Below are 5,706 nucleotides of genomic sequence, written 5' to 3' on the forward strand. Positions count from 1 at the left end.
GTCAGAGTAAAGATTAAAAGATTTAAGAAAGGTGCCCATGACAAAGGGATGAATTATGAATTACCAAGAATTGTGACAGGAATCACAGCATTGGAAAAAGTGACCATAACTCAGGAGCTACAATCTTCAGAGAGTTACAGCGAGGGTCTGTGGGTGACTGCACTATGGAGGAGTAGCTAGTGGTGTAGTTTAATTGCATACAATTCAAAGCTGGACGTGTTTAAGGGAGAAGGGAGGAAAATGCTCATGAAGCATTAGTATGCATTGGGGGCATATGTGACACTCTGTAGGCTCAGGCATGAGAAATATGAGGGAAGCACAGTTGACACTTAGCACAAGGAAGAAAACATTCCGAGAAGAGTTTGAGTACTTAGGGGATTTTGATGATTATGATTTGATAATTTTGAGTTGCAGAAAATAGAGTATCGGGACAAGTAGAGAAGGGTAAGGAAATAGTGTCATAATCATCTGAAAATGGAGAAGTAGATTCGTGGATTTAAAGAAGCTGGGTTCTTCCTGGCACTGCTGAGTCCCTGACCTACATACCTCTTGTCTCAAACATTATTTGTTTAAACCTCTTGTTACTTGTAACCAAATTGATCCTGATACAGTAGATATGGGTTGGTTTTTAGCAGGAGTCTGATTTAATCTAGTGTAAATTTTACAAAGAACATTCTGTGCTCTGTGGAAAATGTGATATATGGAAGCAAAGATAGAGGCAAAATTGCAAGTGGGCAATAATTCATAAAAAGATGCTCAAACTGACTTTTAATATTTGTTGACCATTTGTTTGTTTTTATGTCATTTGCTTGATGTGTTACTTTCCTAGGAAAAGTGAGTGGCTTAAACCAACAGAAATTTATTTGCTCACTGTTCTGGAGGCAAGAAGTCTGAAATCAAGTGTTGGCAGGGCCATGCTCCCTCTGAAGCCTCTAGAGTAGAATCCTTTTGCCTGGTCCAGTTTCAGGTATCTCCAGGCGTTCCTTGATTTGTGGCAGCATTAACTCCAATCTCTATATCATAATTTAATGGCCTTCTAACCTGTGTGTCTTTGAGCCCCAATTTTGCTTTTCTTATAAGAATACTAGATATTTGTTTAGGCCCCAGCTCAACCCATAATGTTTGGTCATGTTCTCTGTCTAGTATTTTTACTAGACTATTTGCCTCTTTCTTACTACTGTTTTGTAAATTCCTTAAAAATTTATATGTGCTGCAGACATTTTGTAAGGTAGTCTTTACACTTCATTTAAGAAAAAAATAGCTATTGTGAACCTTTAATTTTTTGATAGTGGCCTTTCTTTTTTAAATTTATAGCATTTTCTTATTTATAAAAATATCTATCATTCCAAGATTATCTTTAATGTACCTCTATTAATCAATTAACTTTTTAATACTTAGAGAATTGAATTTTTGGTTACATTGGAATTTACTTTTATTGAGATCTTAATTATGTTATCTTTCATCACATCCTTAAACCTCTTTTATTAACAAAGAGATCAACTTGTGTTTATGGCTCACATAACCAATCCCTGCTTCAGGTCAGAATGATACATAATACAGGCCCTCCCCTCACCTGGACTGGTTCCCTAATGTTCTTTCTTCCTATTTATCAGGATAGACTAAGTTATTTATGATATATTCCCAAGAGCTTCTTGCTAAGCTGACTTGGAAATTTCTAGGCTTATTCATTCTGGTCTGGAGTATAGTTTTCTCCTGGGAAATTCTACTCTTGCAAATTTAACTTTCCCACGTATGTAGGTAGACAATCACTAAAAGGGGATACTCTTGAGGGATTTTAGGGGAGGAAACAGCCTTGAATGGAGCGGTAGGGCATGGATTATGGAGTAGAAGAAATTCCAAGTCTCAGTACCCAGGAGAAAAGTGATAGTGAATAGAGTTCTTGAGCCAATATAAATCACAAGTTGTTACTGTTTACACATAGATTTTTTTCTTTATTTTTCCTTTTCGTCTTCTTCTTTTTTCTTTAAAGAAATAAGGACTTTCGGTCTTATGGTTGGCAGTCAAGCTTCCTTTAGTGACCATAAATCTCTCCCAAATGCTAAGAACCTGCGCAAATTTGGCAAGCCAGCTGAGTAAAAAGGTCATCTTCTTGCCTAACGGCAGATTCTGTAGTTTTTACCACACAATTCCCTTTATGGTCATAATTGTCCCTTGCAAAAATATAGTGTTACAGCAGAACTCATAAAACTGCTGCCTCTGGAATAAACAAGAAAGGGCACATTCTCACATTCTCATTTCCAAACAACTTATGCACCAATAGAGTTTAGCTTCCATTTGAGACGGAAAGCAGTGATTCCACTAACAATGCAGTGTCTTTGATAGACGGCCCGTTTGACCTTTTAGTGCACAGATTAATCTGTTTGCACCTATTGGGTATGTATGTCTTTTAGTTTGTAGATAACATATGACTTGCACATCTATTTACAGTTCCTACAAGGCAGCGATGCTCTCGTTGGTTAGTGCAGGATCTGGCACACTTTAAGTGCAAGGAGGAGCTTAATAATACACTGTTTTCAGCATTTTCAGTTCTGAAAAGAAGCAAAACGGAGAAGGAAGCAGCACATGGTGAAGAAATGGAGGTAGCCTCAACCTGAAAGAGAATTTAAGCCAACCTCCACGCTTTGAAGTTAGAAAGAACATGATGGGGGTGGAAAAAGAAAGGATGAACATTAGAATCACATACGCAAAACTATTTCTAAATCACGTGAGGTGAGGTTTCAGTGGGTTATTTTGCAGATAAAATGGCCAAAGCCCCCCCACCCCCTTTTTTTTTGGCGGAAGGAATGGTAACTTTTACATTCTGGGACATGCAAAAAGAAATAAAATTTTAAGGGGCAGGTTAACTTGGCAAATAGCTTTCCTTCTTTACCTACCTGATTCTGTAGAGAAAAGAATATCCCGCAAATACGTGAGGAAGGGGACGGGAGGCCATTAGATCACATGTAAAACATAAGACACTGTCTCACTTTTGGGTTTTAAACCATGTGGCCCAGTTGTACTTTGGTTTTGATGGACTATGGTGCTTAGATGTTGAGTGCTCTAGAGCTGGATAGCCTGGACCCAAATCCATATCCTCAAGTCTCTGGTCATGGGGGCAAGTTATTTAACTTGGTTAAGTTGTTTGTTTCTCTATAACATGGGGCTAATGATAGTGATGTAAAGGGGTTAACATATGTTATGCCCTTAGATCAGTGCCTGGTACTGCAAACATACAAAAATGTCAGTTATTGGAAGTAGTTGTAGAAACAGTAATACAAGTTGCATTAGTTTGCTTGGGCTGCCATAACAATGAACTGCACATGGGGTGGCTTAAACTACAGAAATTTATTCTCTGAAAGCTCTGGAAGCTGCAAATCTAAAATCAAGTGCCAGCAGGGTCACACGCCTTCTTTGCCTCTTCTAGTTTCTGGTGGTTCTTGGTGTTTCTTGGCTCAAAGCAGTATTGCAATCTGCCTCTGTCTTTACCTGGCCTTCTTCTGTGTCTCAGTCTCCCTGTCCTTTATCCTATTTCAGATCTACTCAACATTCAAGATAATCTCTTCTTGAAATCTTTAACATTACATCTGCAAAGTCTCTATTTCCAAATAAGGTTACATTCACTGGTACAGGAGATTAGGACTTGGACCTACAAAAGGTACACAGTTTAACACACTGCACACTCCACGACCCTCGGTTCAGGTGTGGCTTGTCACACACATTATCCCCACTCCCACTCCCAATAGGTGTTTTTACACCTGAATAATTTAAGTAGTCCGTCTTTTCAATCTCAGTAATAGGTTTAGAATAGGTCAGTCCTAATTTGGTCAGTGAAATCTTCCCTGGAATTTTAGGATTCTTTTTTTCTTTTTAAAAGATTTTATTTATCTGTTCATGAGAGGCACCAGAGGGAGGCAGAGACACAAGCAGAGGGAGAAGTAGGCTCCCTGTGGGGAGCCTAATGCAGGACTCAATCCCAGGACCCCAGGATCTTCACCTGAGCCAAAGGCAGATGCTCAACCACTGAGCCACCCAGGCATCCCTGGGATTTTTCTGATATAATGATATACTATTGATCTTACATAAACAGGAGTTGGTTGAGGTCGTTATGCACAACCACACTTGAGGAAGCCATTGAATTTCCAAACTGATGAAAGCAGTTTACAGAAAGAGGCACAATTTTGACAGTGGGAAAGTGGAAGAGAGGCAGGTAAGGAAGGATGGAGGGATGAGAAAAAGAAAGAATACTTTCTTTTCTTGTTTTAAACAGAATTTAGCTGTTCCTCTCTCCTAGTACTTAACACTTTATACCATTGTATAATAGACATTGACTGCATGCTTCTCTCCTTTATTAAGTGAAGAATTGAAGATTCCTTGAAGGTCAAGTTTGTATGCAATTGATTTTTGTAACCTCTCAGTTTTCATCCCATTCCACTGGGAACTCAGTAGACATTTATTGAATGAATGGGAATGGGTGGGATTAAGGAAACTAATCTTTTAAAATCTCTTACTATGTTCTACACATTGTGCTAGATACTTTCCATGAATTATGTCATTTTACCCTTGTAACATCTTTGTAAGGCAAGCATTATTATCTCTCTTTAGGGCTAACTGAGCCACAACTCAGAAAGTTTATGTGGATTTCTAAGCACTATAAAGTCTTAAGTGGTGGAATTGGGATTTGGATTCAAAGTTACCTACTTTTAAAACTTGTCCTTTAAGTCTATCTGGTCCCTAAATCTGATGTTCTGACAGAATTTCTAACAAGGAGAAACATTTTGGTATGGATTTGTGAGGACAAATGATAGAGGTGGGATGCTTGGATTGAATGGATATAATTTCTATATCTAGAAAAACATTGGGAAGATAATAAAAATATATAAATGATCTCATGTAAATTCCAAATTCAAAACTCTACATGAGCTCCTCCTTATTCTTGGATAAAATATAAACTTCTGACTGTGTCTTATAAAGCCCTTTGTGACTTGTCATTTGCCTTCAGTCTAGCCTTACAGGCATCTTTTAAAAAATTTGTTTAAATTTTGTTAGTTAATGTACAGTGCAATAGCAGTTTCTGGAGTAGAATTCAGTGATTCATCACTTACATTCAATACCCAGTGCTCATCACAAAAAATGACCTCTTTTTTAAAATATATATATATTTTTCAAAATTTTTTTCTTTAAATTCAATTTGCCAGCATATACCATAACACCCATTGCTCATCCGATCAAGTGCCCTCCTTAGGGCCCATCACTCAGTTACCATTACCCCATTTCCTCATCCACCTCCCCTTTTGCAACCTTTTGTTTCCCAAAGTTACACTAATACCTTACTAATAGCCTTATGTATATCTTATCTCCAGACAGTCTGAGAGCTTCCTTTCTGTTCCCTAACCACACTCAGCTCACTCCTGCCCATTCACTAGCATTCTCTTTCTCTGATGCACCCTCCTGATCTCATGACTGTTTTTTTCCCTGTCTTTTTGATTTCAGAGAGATCATATATCATAAGCAGCTTATTCATTTTCATCATGTAAAACTATTTTAATTTTAAATTTTAACACTTCACACTATTTGACATTTTCTTATTGTTTGTTTACTTGAATGTGTTTATCTTCTATTTTCCACTCTACTTCAGCAGAATGTAAAATATCTTAAAGCTAGACCAATGTCTATCTTGTTGTTGCTTGCAGCTCCCCTCCCCAGATC

This window comes from Vulpes vulpes, chromosome 3, assembly GCF_048418805.1.
Source record: "Vulpes vulpes isolate BD-2025 chromosome 3, VulVul3, whole genome shotgun sequence".
Classification (NCBI taxonomy): Eukaryota; Metazoa; Chordata; class Mammalia; order Carnivora; family Canidae; genus Vulpes; species Vulpes vulpes.